Source organism: Myodes glareolus, chromosome 18 (assembly GCF_982192425.1).
Source record: "Myodes glareolus chromosome 18, mMyoGla1.1, whole genome shotgun sequence".
Taxonomy (NCBI): Eukaryota; Metazoa; Chordata; class Mammalia; order Rodentia; family Cricetidae; genus Myodes; species Myodes glareolus.
The window spans coordinates 32,456,132-32,477,062 of NC_142043.1; the positions used below are offsets into that span (position 1 = coordinate 32,456,132).

At 43.6% G+C, this 20,931-nt stretch overlaps 1 protein-coding gene and 1 pseudogene across 18 annotated transcripts in view; one reads left to right on the top strand and one right to left on the bottom strand.

Moving 5' to 3' along the window:
- The window catches only part of Dst (dystonin), a 408,649-nt gene that overhangs the window by 117,957 nt on the left and 269,761 nt on the right, over positions 1-20,931 (top strand). The window lies entirely within an intron of this gene.
- Positions 9,596-9,773, bottom strand: LOC148119111 (Nuclear RNase P; annotated as a pseudogene).

Genomic DNA, 20,931 nt, shown 5'->3' on the forward strand with positions numbered 1-20,931 from the left:
TTGATTACAGTTGAGGTGGTTGTCAGTGGCCTTGGCTGTCATTGTCAGGCTCGGACTTGGTGACACGCTCCCTGGCTCTTTTTGAGGTCGTCCAGGATGCTGAGATGATGCTGACGTGAGCGAAACAGACAAATGTCACGTTGGTTTCTAAGATATTCCATCTTTCCAGTGCTCGGTTACTTTGCTTATTTAGCTTTATTTTTTTCATTTATATATTTAAAAATTATATAAGCTATTTTCGAAGCACTGTCGAAGCCACAGAGATGGACGAAGCTGATGTTGCTTTTCCGTAGGAGATCTCATGAGGTTTGTTGGGGAAGCCTGCGAGATGAATAGTGGGACAGTAACAGGGCTGAACAAACAGAGTGGAAAAAACAAAAGCAAACTCTGAGAGTAACTTTCTGTGGTCGTTGCCGCTGGCAAGGCCAGTGTGTCTGTGCCCATATCTAGCTTCCTGAAGCTTTTCACCCTCTCAAGAAAGAATGAAGGAATTTTAGAAGATCTGTGTAAAAATGAACCCCGGAGTTACAAGGAAGGTACCTGATTTAAGAGATGATGTAGAGATATAAAAGGGAGATGAGAAAACTCGTTCTGCATTTAAAAGTTGTGTTATGAAGTAGAGGATGGAGTACTTTTGATTTTTGAGAAACCCTGGGAAATATGTAAATCATTTAAATATATCCACGATGGCTGTAATCCTTTGTGTGTTATAAATATCCAACATACATATCTGAAAAGGTGAGTAAGTGAATTTCTTCCAGTAAGGGTTTCTTAACTGATGGCTGCCTTTAAATGCAGTAACTAAACTGTCAGTTGTAAAGCTGCCAAGTTCCGATATACAGCAGCTTCTGGAATGTGTAAGAAGTATATAGATTACTTCACTTTGGGTATAAATTTTGCACGTAAGTTTTGTGCTACTTTGTGGCACATAGTTTTATCATATAGGAAGATAAACAACATGAACCATTGCCACGACAGATGACAAGTGAAATCAGGAGGAGATAGATTGATTTAAATAAAATGCAGAAAACTCTCTGAATAGCGGCTCTGAGTGGGCGTGTACCCTTAGACAACAGCCAAGGCCATAGACAAGCTGGCTCAGATGTTTTGCAAGTTTGTTGTAATGCAGAGAATCCTGTTACCCGGCGGTGTTGTGTGGAGGTTTTTTAGGATGGCAAGCAGTTGCCAGTATCTCTAGCTCCTTTAATCGTAGGTGGTCTGATGCTGTGTTGCTGGGGCCACACAAACACAGCAGCCTCAGGTAACTGATGTTTCATCCCCTCTTTCATCCACGGTAGTGATAACAGGGTCTGAGAAATTGCTGCTGCTGCTGTGAGCTTCCCCCTTTTCCTTGAGGGCCCTTGCCTGTGACTGCAAGGTGAGTCTCTCACTGCCTGCCGGTTTGTGCGCTTCTTCACACGTGGAAGATGCAACTCCTCTCAAGTCTTTGGCGTTGGCTCTTGTGCAGTTTGTTTTGTTTTCTGTCTGGCACATTCAGGTTGTCTTAACCCTCTCAGATGAACTGTCTTTCTCGCCTGAAGAAGGCGACCATCACCCATGTCCTTCCCCATGTTTCCTATGAACTGGAGCTTGGAAACTCCCCAGTGATGAGTCAGCTTGGGGTAATAGCAGGGCAAGCTTGCCTGTTTCCCTTTTCTAAGAGCTCATCTGTGCTTTCTGTTGTCCCCTGTCCAAAATTTGTGATCACATGTATGTTATCTGTATTCATAGTTATTCAAAGAACAGTCAGCTAGTATCTGATGCCTTGTCTCGCCCATGATAGAAGCCCTTTGTCTTCTTAAAAAGTCAGCAGGTTCACACACATATAAAGTCATGATTTTTATTTACTGTGTTGTTGTTTGTTTTTTATTTGAGACAGGGTCTCCGTGTGTAGCCCTGCCTGTCTTGGAACTCACTAAGTACATCAGGCTGGCCTCAACCTCAGAGATCCACCGGCTTCTACCTCCCTAGTGCGGAGATTAAAAGTTTGCGCCACCACACCTGGCAGATATTCTTTTATTGATAGGTGGGTTATAGAAGTGTTGATCTGATCTCGGAGGTGTCAGTGTATAATTTATCTAACTGCTTTTCAGTTCAGTCGAAGCTCTGAACTGATCTTGCCAAAGACACAGACAGGGTGTGCGCATTTACCTTGGCATTAGGTCAGGAGATATGACTGATTTTAATATTTCTGTGTGATCATTAAACTTGGGTCAGTTTAATAAAAATTCACTGTTATCAAAATAGGGCGGGCAGAGCAGTAATTCTTACCGTGGTGACTGGCAGCACATTTGTTCTGAGTTGCGGCGGTGCCAGTCACGGGATGATGTATTTTAGCACCTGCATTCTTGGGTCTGAAACTGATGCTCCTAGCACTTGTTGGTACCAGAGTTGTAACTGTAGCCCAGGCGTTTTCATCTCTAGGTGGTGCTTTTAATACTTAATTATGCTGCCCTCGGCCCTTGCACTCCTGAATCCCACCCAGGCATTGTACTGTCTTATCTCCCTGGTTCTGAATAAATCCAGTAAGTCCTGAAGGTCCACCCAACCCGTTTCTTTCAAGCTTCATTCTGAGTATAGAAATGCTGCCATGTCACCCTTGGTGTTGTGAACTGAAGCGTTCATTTGTCTGGTCACTTTGAACACATTCCTCACGCATGCGTTATACCAGGTCCTGACAGGACACGCAGCAAACAAATGGACGCAGTTGGCTGTTTGACTGTTATATGGAAAGTTAGTCTTGTATTTCAGCCGGAGTAACTACAGGCCTATTTGATACTGACGTGGGTTAAGAAATGTCAAAAGGTCCAAACAATTTGGAGAGGTATGTGACTATATCTAGTGACAGTTTGGCACTCACTGATATTTTATTTATTAAGGTGACCTTCATATTGATCCCGGGCTGATTGGCCTTGTCATTTATAAGGAATATCAAATATCTCAGACTTTGGTGGTAAAAAAATAGGCAAAGCCATTGTCTGGTGCAGTTATTGCCAAAGTTCTGTGGTCCTTTAGGGACATGGCTTTGAAATGAAATCTGAGATTAGCTGGGCATGGGGGTGTAGGCCTGTAATCCTAGTACTCGGAAGTCCAAGGCAGGAGGAGTCAGAGTCTGACTGGCCTACACCAACTGTCTCAAAACAAAACAACACAGGAGAAAAAGAAACTTCTAGTTGTCAGTCAACATAACTAACATGTGGCTTTGTTCTCACCTCCACCAACTTTTCCTTTCTGAAAAAGAGAGAAATTTTTAAAAAAGCAGTAGAGTATTTTATTATAATATTCACTTTGATAGGCAGGGTTTTGCTGGTGAATATGTGATAGCCACTTCTTGACGGGAAAATCATCTCGATGTATGGTTTTGGCTCATTTCCATCATGTGAATATTTTTACTATGGCCAATATCAGGCCAATACTATGGCCAATATCAGTTATGCTACCAGCTAAGAGTAGGGTACTGCCGTGGAGTGTTTTAGCATACAGATAGGACAGATCGATGCCACCTCAGCAGAGGTGACAGGTAGTAAAACAATTAGGTGAGTTGGCACTTGAATCATTATTTCTAATTTGGCTCATTAAGTATAGGTCTGTGTTGTTTGGCTTTGAATGATGTCTGTGTTTAACAAGGTCTGGTAGTTTGGCAAGCCTCTGGAGTTGTTAGGAGCTCGCTCTAGTATAGCACTGTAAATATATGCACTTGTTGGACATGCGCTTGTTGGACACGCACTACCTGCTGGACTTAGTGTAAGTGCTATTTGTGGATTATGTCTTCCTCCGAGTGGTATTTGAAGCAGCCCTTAAAGCCTCCTTTTCCTCGTTTTGCACTTGATAAATTGAGTTACATCAACATTTGAATCCTTGCCCAAGGTCCTAGTTAAGAATTGAGAGTTGAGATCCAAAACAAGGCTCTCTAGGGCCAGTAAACTTTAAATTCATTGTTTGTGTTTTGACTCATGGATTTACTTTTAGCCTAGGCTGACTGGCACCCACTATTTAGTTCAGTCTGGTCCCAAACTCGCCATCCTCCTGTTTTAGCCTTGTAGGTGCTGGGGCTTTAGTTTTTAATGGTGTGCCTGTGCTCTTAATCACCTGGCCACCCTACCGTCACGTGCACGGAGTATGAGACAGTAGCAGCTATGGCAGACAGAGGCAAAGGATCAGTAGATCCTTTAGAATCATTTTGTGACTTGTTCCAGTTTTAACTTAATAGAATGCTTGCCAGTGTCCTCAGTCTAGGAAATGTTTACGTACATCTGCAAGAATAGTGATTCTGTCGTCAGTGAAAAACAGACCGGGGACTTCAATAGGCAGTTCATAGGAGAAGAACTGACAATGGCCTGTGAGCACCGAAGGCAAGGACAGTGTTCAGTTTGTTCATTCGGACCTTAACCAAGCCCTCGCAGAAGGCCCGGCACAAAGCAGGGATCCCTGAACACAACTCCAGTGCCTACGGCTTAGTACACACTTAGCAAGAATTGTGTAAAGATTTCTTGTCCTCTTTCTTAGACCATTTTCTAATGTAACTTTTAAAGAATTGACTTTATAGGAAGTTTTGGTAGCTTGTGTTGTTAGAGGTACTTTATTAAAACAATCCTAAGTTCAAACAAGAATGAAGGTGTCTAATTGCTTTCTTCCTTACTTATAATCCATTATATGCTATTTAAAACAATTCACTAAGTAAAATCGGTGTTTGTAAACAGGAAGCTAAGAGAGCTATGAAAATTTCTCTGTGTGGTCTAGAGTTCTTAAGTCGCAAGTAGTGACGGTGTCCTGAGCTATTCATTACCACCCTCCTTGAGTAACAGTGTCTCCCGGAGTCCGGCCTGGCTTGCCATCTCCTCCTCTCCCCTGTAGATGTTGTTTCAGCGCCTTTGGAACTTCCGTGTGCTTTGGATGGGTCTTGTGAATGACCTGGATGCAGGGGTCTCTGCGACCACCACAGCCAGCAGAGTAACTGTTCGGGAGGCAAGGAAATAGTTCAGCTCAGTAGCTAGTGCTGGTTCAAACTTGAGTCTGAGAAATTTAATTTAGGCATATTTAAGCAAAGCACGATTTGATGAAAACTTCCCTAGTGATAATTATGCCAAGCCTGTATGCACAATTAAGCTTGAGATATGACTATATCGAAAGTCTTTGTAAAATCCATGTGACATCTTCGATAAAGATGAGCTCTATAAATTGCTTATATTTACACCTTCTGTAAAGATGGTTTCTCTAGATCGACAAGCTCAGCATAAGGGTCTTGGGGAAGCTCTGGTGTGGTCTCAGCCACACTTAGAGCAGAGGCCACCAGTTTATTAGCCATATCCATTTCTTAGCCTTTGAGTGGATATCTTTCCCTTTGCAAGCACAATCCTGTGTGTTTAACATTCCTGCTTCCCTTAGTGCTTATCTGTGAGCACAAGACTTCCATGTCTCTTACACCTGGAGAAACAGACCCAGCAGACACCTGAGTTAGGAGTCTGAGACACTCTGCTTGACAATGGTTATGGCAGTCATGTTAATAGACTTGTCACCTCTGAGTATAGAGAGTTAAGACCACTGTAGTGTTTCCTTCTGAAGAGGAAAAAGGCAGTGAGAAGGAACGAGGGAAGGTAGCAATCATTCATTAGATGCTGACCAGCATCAGGTCCAGTACTGTGTACATGCTTTCTTATTGAACAGTTTGAGAAGAGGTTGGGAGAGTTGGTAGTGAACCTACAGAACGAGCCGTTCATTCAGACACAGTCACATTGCTGTCAGTACTTATCTCTAGGACTGTTTCGGACTTCTGGGGTAAAGACCCCTTTCTGTGTAAAAGCCTCCCAAAGGAAGCCAGAATATCAAGTTGTTCTGGTTTTGGCTGGAATTGCATTAGTGAATTCTGTGTTGGAGCAGGGTCAGCATGTCTGATTGACAGTCCAGTGTGTCTCAGACTAGTCAAGGAGAATGAGTTGTCATTCTCTAAACGCATTTAATTTGAGAGATGACGTACTTTCCAAACCGTGGTACCCACGAATATGGAATTGCCAGGGATGTTTAATCCTAGAAAGAGAATGTGTGTTGTTGTTTCAAGACCTATGGTCTGTTGTGGAATATTCCTTTACATTATGTGAAGATGTTTCACTGTGGTCAGTTTAATAAAGAGCTAAACTGCCAATAGCTGGGTAGGAGGTATAGCAGGAACTTTTGGGCAGAGAGATAGATCCGGGAAGAAGAAAGTTGGAGTTGGCAGCCAGATGGAGAGAAGGCAAGAGGGGGCGTACAGAGGGAAGGCAACCGAGTCATATAAAAGAACATAGACTAAAAATATGGGTTAATGTAAGTTGTAAGAACTGGTTAGGAACAAGCCTAAGCTGTTGTGGAATAATCTTTTTGTATACTGTAAAGATGTATCACTCTGTTGATTTAATAAAAGCTGAATGGCCAATAAGCAGGACTTTTAGGGCAGAGAGGACTCCGGGAAGAAAAAGACAGAGATGCCAGGAGACGCAGAGCAAGCAGGATGGAGACTGCAGAGATGAGGCAATAAGGTCACAAGGCGGAAAGGAAGTTAATAGAAGTGGGTTAATTTAAGTTATGAGATCTCGTTAGAAACAAACGTAAGCATCGGCTGAGCTTTCATAATTAAAAATAAATCTCCATGTTGACTTTTGTGAACTGGTAGCCCAAAGAAAAGCCCGACTACACTATTCTTCTGTGGACCTGTCACCTAAACTATGAAAATGCTGTGTTTTACCCAAGCTAATAGCACCATACCGAAATATGAATTTCTTCCTTCTATTCTTTTCATAAAAGCAGTAGTTCTTTTAAAATCCGGCCATTTTCTCCAGAAGGAAATGATGTTGACTTCCTCCTGCTGTGACTACCATTCATCGTCCACGTAGTGACTGGAACAACACAGACTCGTTCTCACATGGTTTAGAGGCAAGGGTCCAAAATGGGCCCTATGCACTTACGTTAAGGTGCCAGCAACCGTTCCTTCTGGACGTTACAGGTTAGTTTTCTAGTTTCGAGAAATAACTCGTTGCTTGGCATAGCCACATCTTCTATCTCTGCTCCACTGTCAAATCTTTGCTCATGGTACCTTCTTCCTTTCCTCTTATGAGGACCCTTGAGATGACTTCAGGCCCATCAGGCTCCTCCAAGAGCCTCCCCATTGCAAGGTCTTTAACTCGATTGCATTTGCAAAGACATTTTTGCCACGTGTAGTAACACATTTCAAGGCCATGTGTTCGTAAGAGTTAGATCTTAGGCAAACTTATTTTACCTGCCACAGGGAGCCAGAGATGTCTAGTAAAGCACCCTTAGCCCAGCTCCTCTTGGTGGAGACCAGAAGTGCTGTCGGAGCTCTTTAGAAAAACCACCATGGTTTCCTTTGGTCTGTACACATCGACTTAACAAAATAGGACAAGTTTGACAGATCTGTATTTTGCTATTATGAATAAAGAAAGGGCAAGAATATTCACGGGAGTAATAGTTTGAGACTTTGAATGGGGACTTTGTAGGAAAACACCAAGGCTATGGGAAGAACCAATACTTGCCCCACAGTATTCCACAGGAGTTCAGAAATTGCTGCGCTGTAGATTTTGTCCCCCACACATACAAAGAGCATTGTTTTGTCCTTCTCAGGTAAGGTAAGATTAAACTTCGGGTGTGCGGGGGGGGTGTGTCTAAGGTAAGATTAAACTTCGGGTGTGCGGGGGAGTGTGTCTAAGGTAAGATTAAACTTCGGGTGTGCGGGGTTGTGTGTCTAAGGTAAGATTAAACTTCGGGTGTGCGGGGGTGTGTGTCTAAGGTAAGATTAAACTTCGGGTGTGCGGGGGAGTGTGTCTAAGGTAAGATTAAACTTTGCGGGGGGGGGGGGGTGGTGCGACGCGCATCCTGACCAGCAGGAATGAACGCCACCAAAAATGAGAATTCCTTCCCTGGTCACGTCTTTATTCGGAGCATTTGACTGAGGAAAATTGGGGGAAGGGAAGATAGAGCAGGGACGAGAGAAAGCTTAGAGAGAGCGGAAGTAAAGCCCAGAGGCAGCTGCTTTTAAACGGTGGAGAGGCTTGAATGCTGTCCTGATTGGTTAATGCCATTCTGCTGGTCTGAGCATGTGCAAGCAAGGGTGCAGGCAAGGGTGCTCAGCCCCACGTGGCTAAGCCAGGTATGGATTTGTATACCTCCAAACTGCAGGACCACCTGTGCCTCCAGGTGGCTTCCTACATCTCCCCCTTCTACTGTAAATAAGAGCAATAAGGCAAAACTATTTTCCAATCTGATCCCCACCTCATGATGTGTGGACCGATTGAAGAAAAGAAAAACAAGACACACCCTCCGCCAATGCATACCTTCCTCAGTGCAATGGGACTATCTGGTCCCTTGAGGGTGCTAAGGCTATGCATGGCTAATTGCCTATGAGCTCTTTTGAGGCTGAGAGCCAAACTTGGGGTGAGGATACACATTCCAAGGCTGCCAAGGCCTGTGCCACAAAGACCTTGTCCCTCCTCACATTGGGCTAGCATGTAACACACCAATCAAAGACATACAGCACTTCCACCTAGACACAGCATGCCAAGAATATCTCTGCTCCCACCCATTCCTAAGGAAGGAAAAGGCAAAATAGAGTCAGTCAGAAAATTGTTAAGAGATAAGAGGTTGCACAGGGTGTTGCTCAAGTCGATGGTGTGAAACAGCTGCTCTTGACACCGCCCAGAAGGTCATCTCTGCTGCCTCCGCACGAATCTTCCACAGCAGGACACTCAGCATCCACTGGGTCATCTCTCTTCTTTATTTCTCTTGTCAGTCTCGCTGGCACCCAGATGTATGTCAGCATTTCTAGAAAAATATAAACAAAACTCTCCTCCCAAATTAACATTTAAGAGTATTAAAAACTCTCAGTGTAAAAATTCAGCACAATCAGTACTGGAAGTAGGCTGGTTTTGAACTTAGAGACCTGTAGGTCTCTGCTCCAAAGAGCAAATCTTGTTTGCCTGTGCCATTAAAGCAGGCCTTAGAATTAGATGGAATTGCTTTCAAACAGAGCGTGTCTGTCTGTTGCAGTTTTTCCAGCAATATTTTGAATTAAAAATTAAGTGTAAAGAATGCAAGAGAAATCCTTTCTCTGGGGGAAGCTGTCACTGGTAGTCCCCCTCTATTGTCTAAAACCAAAACAGTTGTCACTGGGAATTGAACTCATGACCTTTGGAAGAGCAGGCAGTGCTCTTAACCTCTGAGCCATCTCTCCAGCCCGCATTCAAATGAAAAAACCTCTAGGTAGCATTGTTTTATTCCACCCGTTGCCTGAGGCAATAGGTCCGTACTGGGTAACCAGGTTGACACGCCTTTATTATGATAATCATGACCAGTTCTTTGAGGGAAAATGGGCGTCGACAATCGATCTGACTACTTCCTGCTGACAACGGAACGATGCACATTTTTTGGGGAATAAATGTTTTTATCTGACTGAATTTTTGGCGGCAAATGTTTTTATCTGACTGAATTCTTGGCGACCGTGGTTGTGAGCGGCGGCAGCAGCAGCTCCGCCTCTGAGTCGCGGCCCACCGTGGCGCGCTCCGCATGGCCCAAAGGCATGGCTCCGCCCAGGGCCGTGTGCAGGCTCGCCGTTTCACCTCAGGCAATGAACTCGCACCGCCGGCTGTGAGTCTTTTTCAAGCTCCGGCGAGGGGGGGCCTCTCCTGCCCGGTCTGCCCGTGGCGGAGGGCCCGGTTAGGGCTGCGGGGGCCCCAGTCTCAGACCTTCCCAGGGGCCGGGGAGTGACGAGCACTCAGCACGTGGCCCCGTGAGCTTCCTCCGCCCGCCCATGTTGCTATGGAAACGCGGTTTTTTGCAGAGCCGCTCAGAGCTCAAGTGCTGGGATTAAAGGCGTGTGCCACCACCGCCCGGCCACTTCCTCAATCAAAATTAAAGTTTTTTGTACGTGAGAGCCAGAGACTGAGCTCTCTTATCAAAATTAGGCGAAAATCACCTCAAAACTCTGTGGCTCTTTAAGAATAGGAAAGGCAATCTTCACACACGATCAAGCCCGCCTCCCTACGAGACTGTTGCCCCGAGTCTCTAACAGCGAGTACGGACGGAGGAAGCCGCGAATCTCCCAACCGTAAACCTCACTTTTTTTGCTGCTGTTTTTATTTACACTCCTCCTGCACTGAACTTGAGGGTTTTTTTTTCCCGTTGCTTTCTGTACCTTCTTTCAGATACCTTAACTTTGATTTTTTTTGTATTTTCTTTTCTTTTTAGGCCTATACTTTTTCCATTCTTTTTCCTCCCCTTTCTGGAGGATTTAACTGACGTCACTCACCGCTCCACGTGTTCAGAGTTCTGAAATTCACGACTCTCTGTCCGGTGTCTGATCTCGGCTTTTTCTTCCCGGGCTTTCAGCACCTGTTGCTGGGCGCTTCCTTCTCAGGGTCCCCCGGCGTAGTTGTCAGGGTCCCTCGGCGTCCCGGGGTTTCGAGCACCAGTTGCGACGCGCATCCTGACCAGCAGGAATGAACGCCACCAAAAAACGAGAATTCCTTCCCTGGTCACGTCTTTATTCGGAGCCCTTTGATTGAGGAAAATTGGGGGAAGGGAAGATAGAGCAGGGACGAGAGAAAGCTTAGAGAGAGCGGAAGTAGAGCCCAGAGGCAGCTGCTTTTAAACGGTGGAGAGGCTTGAACGCTGTCCTGATTGGTTAATGCCATTCTGCTGGTCTGAGCATGTGCAAGCAAGGGTGCAGGCAAGGGTGCTTAGCCCCACGTGGCTAAGCCAGGTATGGATTTGTATACCTCCAAACTGCAGGACCACCTGTGCCTCCAGGTGGCTTCCTACAGGGGGGTGTCTCAGGTTCTCCTGGAACAGTCTGTTCTGTTTTCTGAGATGACTTAAGTTGTGACGTTGTCTTAGAACCATTTACGCTCTTGATTCAAGATGGTTAGAGCAGGAAAGCTCTCGAAGGGAAGCTCTATTCAGTGAAAACTTGATAGTCTTTGTTAGGGTTTTCAGCCAGTAGTTTTATATTCTCTTTGTGCTCTTCGTTTAGGGACCCATTTATCAATTCATTGGCCTAGTTGGTGAAAGGGATTAAGGCCACCCTTCCTTGCGTAGATTTTTCTGCAGGTCAGGAGTCTGACACGCTCAGTAGTCTAGTCCTTCACAGGGGTTCTCAAGTCACCTTAGTACTTGCTTTTCAGAACAGTCTGAGGACAAGATTTTTGGTGTGAGAGAATTTTAAAAATTAAATCTGAACATTATTGCTGGCAAGCCACACTTAGATGCTTAGATGTGGTCAAAAGAGCCTAAGAAGGTCGTAAACACAAAAACAAAGGTTTATTGTTACAGGGGCTTTCTCCTACTTAGAATAAGGTTATGAACATAAGTTAAAGGAGACAGAGTGTTCTAGCTGGGAATGCAAGGCCTGCCTGCTACCTGCCAGCACCTCAGCCATACACGTGAAAGGGGTTCCTTCCTGGGCTTGTCTATAGATAAGGCTTCTCAATGAACTGATTGCCAGAGTGATTTCCAAACCATTTTGTTGCTACGTAGTTGAGTACAGTCTTATAATCAATTAGGGGTGTAGATGTGTGGCTGTGTAGAGGTGCTCTGCTGACTGTTGAATCCACGTGTCGTGGCCGCAGCTGCCTCAGTATGCAGTGGGGACCTGTGGAAAACAGGTATCTCTCTTCTCTGAAGGACTGTTGCACTGGTGTCGTTTTACAACATGTGCGTGCGTGAGCGCATGCGCTTTTCCTGAGCGTTTTCTGTAGGTTCTTCACCCTTCCTCAGTTCCTTAACAGCTCACTTCCTGTGACTCTGTGTTCACCTCATAATTTTTAATTGAATCCATTTAAGTGGGGACACAGAAGTGGAACCGGTCAGCTGACAGTTGTGAGAGTCTCACATAGCAGAATGGGACACAAAGGCCTTCTGTCAGGAAGCAGCGTGTATTTGTGCCAACACTGGCTTAGAGGATTCACGTACAGAGATTGAGCCCCAGGCTTTACAGGGCATTGGTTCATATAGCCTTCTTTAGTTCCCCTTCAGTGTGGTCTGTGTACGTGGGTCATGACAGTCACATGTGCACACATGCATAGATTTCACACTGCCTTCCCTTTGTTCTGGGAGAGCCCTTGCCACAGCAGTTTGAGGGAGAAAGGACTGTGGTATCTGTGGGTCAAGCAGTGTTCCTTTTATGGGGTTTATTTTCCTACCCAAAGGTTTTCCCTCTGATTAAAATTCAGCACTGTACAAACATTCTCCTACAATCCCGAATCCTTGTGGAAAGCCAAGGAAAGAACAATGAAGTAAATTATGTTTTCTTAGTTTTTTCAGTTAGGACATGACACCATAAATTTCATCAAACTAATATTGTATGAAGTAAAAAAGATTGTTTACTTAGATGCCAGCAAGCACTTGTTAATAGATTAATACAAATTTCATATGTCTTATGAGTGCTTTTCATTCTATATACTTGTTACCATTTGAGTCAGCTTTGAGAGATGAGGTAAGAAATCAGATAGTCACGGTGTTTTATAATCGGCTTTTAGAGTCAGCTGTTTCGGTGTTACCTCATTTGCTCTATCGTGTCAGGCTCTGCATCATGACAGGGTGTGTGTGTGTGTGTGTGTGTGTGTGTGTGTGTGTGTGTGTGTGTTTCGGGTGGAGTGCTGGGATTTTGGCCCCAGAGGTATCGTCCATTCTTTAAAGGATCATCTTTAAAGGGCATGCACACAGACCTTTCACCCGCTTCTAAAACTGGAGCACTTCTACCGCCGTTTCAAAATTGCCTGAATTGGTCATACTCTAGGAAGGAGCCAACAGCTCTCTTCAGAATAACACCATGCTTAATGAAGTTGAGCACTGCAGGCATGGTAAATTACAGTTGTCCTTTTTGTAAACACAGACTGGGCATAAGTACTTAGTTTATATTTCCATCTGCACGTGTGATAGGTCCCCACGAATCATGTAAGAACCAAACCTCTGTATCGTGCTAGCGTCACGGGGCTCTGAGCACCTATCTGCCTTCCGATCACTCTACCAGTTTTTGCCTAATGTTCTTGCAGGAATTGTTTTACATGCCTTGTGCATGCAGTGTAAATACGAACAATAACCTGGTGGTGGCTGGCCCAGTTCTCATTTTCCAGGTGAGGAGAGCAGACAAGTGGCTTGCCCAAGGGACATACCATAGTCCCTACATGTCAGTTTGGTTACTCTGCTCTTCCAGTTACCTTTGCAGTTACCCTTTGGAGTTCTGATGGCTCTGCTGTGGTGAGCTAGACTGCAGAGATCACCTGGACAGACGTGCGGGAGGAGACTGCTGGTCCGCTTGCTGAGCAGGGGCAGAGGCTCCCGTCAGTTAAGGGTTTTCTGGGTCTGTCCCAGCTCTGCAGGCCTCATCGTGCTGTGAAGGACTGGAAGGGGTAGCTGCTATTTTTGCCACCAGGATGGTCTCTGATAATTTTCAGTGTAGTGGCCTCTCCGAATGGAAGCGTTCTGACATTCTCTGACTCTCTCCATCTGGGCAAGGGTTCTGATCAGCTTGGTTTTGCTTCGTGTTTATTTAGTGAGACACAGTGTCATATTTTATACAGAAATACTCTGTAATGATAAAAACAACATTTAACGAAGTGCAATGGTTTTTTTTTCTTAGTTTTCAGACACATTAGTTTCACACTTCAAAATAGAGCCACATAGAAGTGCTCCTTCCTTGTGTGAACTTATGGTTGTTTGTATAATAGAGTCAATAATGAATCACAATTAATATGTCATTTTTTCTCTCTATGTTGGGATCTCATTATTGCATTCTTATTCTTTTTATTTTTTTAAACTACACTATGGGATTTTATTTTTATTTTTGAAACTTTTTGTTGAAAGGTTTTTGGCTTTTGTTTTCACTGCTGGGTGGTAGTGGTGTTGTATGCCTTTAATCCTAGCACTTGTGAGACAGAAGCAGTTAGATCTCTGTGAGCCTGGTCTACAGACTGAGTTCCAGGACAGCCAGGGCTACACAGAGAAACCTTGTCTTGAACCATCCCCAGGAAGATTTTTTTAATACAATATTTTCATCTTCTTTTTCTCCTCCTCCAGTTCTTCTGAGACCCTCACTGCTTCTCTCTTCATCCAACTTCATGTTCTCTCTCTCTTTAAAACAAACAAAACAATAAAAATGAGAATCTTAAAAAAAAACGAAAAATAAAATTCAAAATAAACAAGTCAAAGATCCATGAGACAAAAGTGCCCAGAGAAAAATACCTATAGAAATGTCACTGGGTTTGTTTTGTGTTGGCCAACAAGTCCTGAGCATGAGACCTGCTATGAGGTGTGGTTAGTATATGCAATGAGACTCTATTGGAGAAAACTGCTTTTCACTTCAGCAGTGGGTATCAAGTGCAGTTAGTTTCTTGGTTAGGTGTTGGGAGCTGTGAACCCCCAGATTCTGAATTTCTTGTACACAACATGTTATGCTTGCAGCTGCTCTGAGCATGAGACCCTCAGGAATTCCTGATGACAGGGGAATGGTTTCTGGTGGGTTTGGCTGGGGCATGGCTATCAGTCAAGGATCCCTATATAAGCTGCCCCTGGACACAATAAAGGGGGTATTCCTGTATCAAGGAGGACCCGTGTCTCTGTCGGTGTGTCTCTGCCTGTTTCAGTCTCTAGGCCCTTGCCCGGCTCATGAATTGTCCTGTGGTGCAGGCGCCGCAATACAGGAGTAGTACCATACTGTCACATAGTACAGGCGGGTGGTACAAGTGGAGGTCCCACTGAGATCGGGATCTAGGTGTCCTGAGAGATCACCCTTGGGAATGGTGAGGGTGGATTGAAGATTGGTGTGTGTGTTTTCATCCCCAGAGACTCTCTGTGGGACACCCTCTAGAAGACCGGCCAGTAGGAAAATAATAAGGAGGAGACAGGAGGGTGAATTGAAGGCCTCAAAAAGGTAGAACGTGTACAGATGTATGCTATTGTACAGTTAGGTGTAGGAGTCCATGTCCAGTTCTTCTTCCCAGTATGAGGACACAGACTGGCTTGTGTGTTCTGTCACAGTCTCTGTGAGTTCCTGTGTGCGTCAGTACTACTGGGTCAGGAAGGCACTGTTTCCTTGGAGTCATCCATCACCTCTGGCTCTTTCATTTGGTTTTTTATTCCTCACAGATCTCTGAGCCTTGAGGGGAGGACTGTGAGCCTGGTACATTGTCTAGTTGTGGTCTCTATGTTAGTTCCCATCTACTATAGGACGCACCTGTGATGAGGGCTGAGCGAGGCACTGATCTGTGAATATAGCCGTATAGCAGTCGGCGTCATTCCATTCTGCTTCTTTAGCAGCATAAGTAGTATTAGGTTCTGTGCCGGGTGATAAATAAGAATCTATTTGACATTCTTCCACACACAACCATCCAGTGTGACCAGCACCATTTGATGAAGATGCTGTCTCTTCTCCAGTGTATATTTTTGACTACTTTGTCAAAAAGCGGGAGCCCATAGGTGTACAGACTTATGTCTGGCACTTCAATTCCATTGATCATCATGTTTAATGCCAATGCCATATTGTTTATTGTGTCTGTAGTTCAATTTATAATTGTTTTCACTATCTTGTTTTTTGTTTTGTTAATGTTTGTTTGTTTATAGTTTTGTATTTTTATATAAGGTTGATTTTTTTTTTAAATTTCTCTGAAGAATTGTGTTGGAATTCAATGTGATTGCATTGAATCTGTAAATTACTTTTGGTAGGATGGCCGCTTTCACAATATTAATCCTACTGATCCATGATCATGGGAGGTCTTTTATTCTGGTGTCTTTTTCAGTTTCTTAGAATTTTTTTTACTATATTCATTTTTTACTTGCTTGATTAGAGTTATCCCAAGATATTTTATTTGTTTTGAGACTACACTTCTCTGGTCTTTCTCAGACAGGTTGCCATTTGTCCATAGGAGGGCCACTGATTTTTGCGTGTTAATTTTGTATCCTGCTACTTTGCTGAAAGTGTTTAACAGCTATAGAAGTTTCCCGGTGGAGTTCTTAGGGTGTTTTCATTTATAAAATCATATCATTTGCAAGTTAAGATACTTTGATTTCCTCCTTTCCTGTTTCCCTTGATCTTCAGCTGTCGTATTGCTCTAGTTAAGACTGATAGTACTGTATTCAGTAGGTATGGAGAGAGTAGACGTCCTTGTCTTCTTCCCTATTAAAGTGGAAGTATGTTGAATTTCTCCCTGTTTCTGTTGTCTGTGGGCTTGTTGTAAAATGCCCTTGTTATGCTGAGGTATGTCCCTTGTTTCCCTAGTCGTCTCCAAAACTTTTGATCAAAGACCTTTTCTGGATCTAATGAGATGACCATATGGTTTTTGTCTTTCTGTCTGTGTATATGGTATATTCACTTGATTTGTATAATAGGGTAATAGTAGAAGTTGAAGGTTGCCAAAGCTAGGGCCACACACAGAGGCTAGTTTCAGAGTCCCCCTGATGGATATGAGTTTAGAGGCTCCAGGTACTGGGTCTCAGGAGCATGGCACTAGGGACCACTTCCAAAGTTCTGATGCTTATATCATTTCATTGGGAGTAGCTTTGGTAGTGGGGCTCACAGCTCAAGGCTGGTTCACTAGCTATCAGTGCCATCTTAGGTTAATTTATTAGTATATCAAGGCCTGGACTTGCCTCTCATCTAAGCTACCCTGGGGCTGGTTCATTAGCTATCAGGGCTTGCCTCTGGGGCAAGCCCTACATTATTTCCAGTCACATAAAATGTTTTTCAAGTTACACAAAATAGTTTCACTTAATGTTCTTAGCAGTTATTTGAGACTAATTTCACTTTTAAGCAAACAAAGAAAGCCAAATTAAAATTACGGTGTTTAAAGCTTAACACTAGGTTGTGACTTGCTATAATGAAGACTTTTGGCAGGTCAGTAGTGGGTTTTCACCAAGCAGATATTTCTAGTAGTTCACATAAAATTCTTTGATGGGTTCTACCTTTCTTTCTTTCTTTCTTTCTTCCTTTCTTTCTTTCTTTTTTTAAAAAAAACAACTTTCTCTTTCTTACCTTTTTCATTATTCTTTTTTTCTCCTTTTTTTCTTTATTTTCTTAATTGCAAGTGATGAATAATATCCTGTGTATAGATGGATTTGTTTCATAGTTTCAAAATTAACTTTTAGGGGGCTGGAGAGATGGCTCAGTGGTTAAGAGCATTGCCTGCTCTTCCAAAGGTCCTGAGTTCCATTCCCAACAACCACATGGTGGCTCACAACATCTGTAATGAGGTCTGGTGCCCTCTTCTGGCCTGTAGGCATACATGTAGACAGAATATTATATACATAAATAAATATTAAAAAAAGCAAAATTAACTTTTAAATTAATTGGACCTCATAGCAGCCCATTTCTTTAGCCTGTGCTGTTAGAAAGCAAGAGTGCTAATGGGTGCATTATTTTGTTTCTGTGGGAATGGTGTACCCTTCATTTTCCTTCGGAGAGACCAGATAAATGCAGCATGCAGTTCTGGTTGCACAAAGGAAAGATCTGGTTTTCCTCAGGGTTTTTCTCCTCTGTGTCAAGATGAGATCTTGTCATCCACCAGAGACTGCGAAACACTTTCCACCGTTTTCTTTTATTCTTGGTCTGCTGGGTGTCCTCACTTAACCTCAGCAGTGGAAATTGGGGCTCCCTCCTGGGTAGGACTCTCTGTGAGAGGTCTTCCAGTCTGAAGGGGTCTGCCTCTTGTTTCCTTTTAAAAAGTGTATTTATTTTTGTCTATACAGATAGGGGTTTTCCTTGTAACATCCATCTATCCGTGTGTATGTATGCTTTGATCACATTTAACCTTGTTGCTTTTTTCTATTTTTATTTTATTTTGGTTTTTCGAGACAAGGTTTCTCTGTAGCTTTGGAGCCTATCCTGGAACTAGCTTTTATAGACCATGCTGCCCTCGAACTCACAGAGATCCGCCTGTCTCTGCCTCCTGAGAGCTAGGATTAAAGGTGTGTGCCACCACCACCTGGCCTGTTGCTCTTCTTAGACCCTTCCTCTCCCGCTTCCCCTTCCATATCCCTTTGGTACACAGAGACACAGTTCTTATCTCAAACAGGTTAAGTGAGAGTTGATTCTAGAACCTGGTGTGAGTGACATTGACCAAGGAACAAAGATTCGCAGTACCCCAAATTCTGTGTTCCAGCTTCGGAGGTGTTAGCTTATTGATGTTCCTGTTGTAACAGAATAAAGGGATTCATAAACCAAAGCAAGTTTGAATCCACCGGTCATGACGTCCTGTGAGCCAGGTTACAGCAATTGGAAGAAGTGCTGTTTCAGGTCTCAGATGCTGTCTTACAGCATTCTTAGGCTCCTAGTGAGCGGATGCTAGTGGTCTGCGAATGCATTCTGAAAGGTTTTTACCTGTTAGTCACCAAGATGCTAGGTTAGACACCGAGGTGGGCAAGGAAAGGCTATTAAAATTTCAAATGATAGCCCAAAGTAAATTATAATCATGTGTTGGACCGACAACATTCCAACTTCTCTGTAGTCATTGAAATTCTAATCAGTTGTGCATTCTGATCAAATGCCACTTGGGGAGGACAGGGATTATTTGGTGTTGTTTATTATAGGAACTCTGGGTTCACATCCCTAATCACCTTTTCTTTTACTTCTGTGGCCTTGTATTCACCTTGTCCCCAAGCTCTTGTCCTCCAGACCTACTTATGAGAGTAAGCCTGTTTGCTTGCCACTGCGAGACTGGCTTATTTTACTTAACATAATGGTCTTTCCATTCCGTCCATTATCATTTATGCAATATAATTTTAAGGTTTTTTGTGTGACTGAACTAAGTTCCATTGTATATACCCCACATTCTTATGCATTCATTCGTCTATAGGCTGGTTCTTTATTTTGGCTATTGAAAATCATGCTGCATCAAGCATGCATATGCAAATGTGTACAGAGTAAGCAGATTTAGACTCCTTAAAGTATATATAGTTGGGTCATATGCAAGGTCTATTTTTAAATTGTTTTGTAAGTCAGGCTAATTTATTTCTCTCCTGTAGTGTAGAAAGATCTTTCCTTATATCACATCCTTGCCAGCATGTGTTATTGTTTTCTTTTTCTAAAAAAAGATTTATTTTTAATTTTGTATGTGTGGGGGGGGCTGCAAGTATGTATGTGCATCATGAGCTTTCTCATGCATGTGGAATCCAGAAAAGGGTATTGGGTCCCCATGAGTTGGAGTTATAGGCATTTGTGAGCCTCCCTGTGTGTGTGCTGGGAACCAAACTTGGGTCCTTGGTGGACTCTCTTGGCCACTGAGTCACTTGTCTCTCTTGCCCCTTGTTTCCTTATGATGACCATTCCGATGAGGTGAAGTCTCAGAGTAATTGTACTGGCTAAAGATACTAAGTTACTTACTTAATTTTGCAGCCCTGAGGCTAGAATTCAGGACCTTGGACATGCTAGGCCGGTGCTCCGTCAGAGAGTGATCTGCAGGCCTGTCATCAGGCAGGCATGTGCACATGCCTCCCCCTCCACAACCACCACACTAAACACTTGCTTAGTGACGACACAGTGTAGGAGCAGAACACGTACAGTCAGAGTGTCTAGCATGAGTCTGATGCTGTACTTTTCTTTCTGTGCCATATTGGGCGTTATTTATTAGTTTAGGATTTATTTTTGTGAAGAGATGGTGAGGTGTTAATAAAACTATGGCAAATAGCATAAGGTTGTTTACCTCTGTTGTTCATCATTGCCTTAATGTTGTATATAAAATATTTACACGAGCCGGGCGGTGGTGGTTCAAGCCTTTGATCCCGGCCCTCAGGGAACCAGAGACAGGTGGATCTCTGTGAAGTCGAGGCCATCTTGGGCTACAAAGCAAGTTCCAGGACAGCCAGAGATACACAGAGAAACCCTGTCTCAGAAACAAACAAACAAAAAAAATGTTCACAAGTTTTACAAAGAAGAAATAGAAAAGATCAGTTTCTTTTGTAAAAGAGTTTATTTTTTAATAATGTCAGTGTATGTGATTGTATGTGCTTGTGAGTGCAGGTGCCCACAGAGGCCCGAAGAGAGCTGGAGTTATGAGCTGTTGTGCATCATTCCCCATGGGTTCTGGAAAGGCAGCAGATGCCCCTTACAGCTGAGCCATCTCTCCAGCCCCATGGTTAGGTTATCAGAAGATAAAGAGATACAGACTAATGTACAAGAATGCCAAGACCAGTACCTGGATCTTCACTGATCCTGTTCTTCTGGATGGTGCTTCCTGTGGCTGACACAGTGGCCCAGGTCTGGAGAGTACAGCCACAGCTCTCTTGAGACCAGGGATTTTACAGACAACAGGGAACTTTGACAGCCAGGGAGTCAAAGTTCTACCACTCTTCCTGAATAGGAGGAAAAGTACATCTTGGGCTAATTCCTGGGGATATCTTTAGATCTCTTATTCTAAAACTGATGTAATAGAATCCTGTGCCCTTGGAACTGAGATTATTGTATATTGTCTATCTAAAGAATGATATGTGATTACCCCAGAGACCTTCTTTACCATATTAGTAGTAGGGTAAGTGGTCAGAGTAATTAAAGAGTATGGTGCCTCTGATGGAGAATATGCTGATGACCTCAATAAGCACAAAAGTTCTCTGTACTCAACTGGAAGTAAAGCAGAGGGCATCAAATAAATCCAGGCAGAGACTGAACTGGGGGAATTACTGCAGACTCGGAGTCAGAAGCACCACTACCTTTTTATGTTCAGAGGAATTATATTGCCATGGTTTCAGAGACCACTTATTACAATGGCTGCATAGTTTCTATAAGGAGGCAGTGAATTGCCTGGCATACCATGTTTATGTAGGATATGATGCTTCAAAAGAAGGGAGAAGACTCTGTGAGCTGGGTAGAGAAGCATGTTGGTGCATAGAATCTCTGCAGAACGGGAAACAGAGACAGCTGCTCCCAAAGAAGGCTCAAGTGTAGCTTTGTATGTAAACACATGT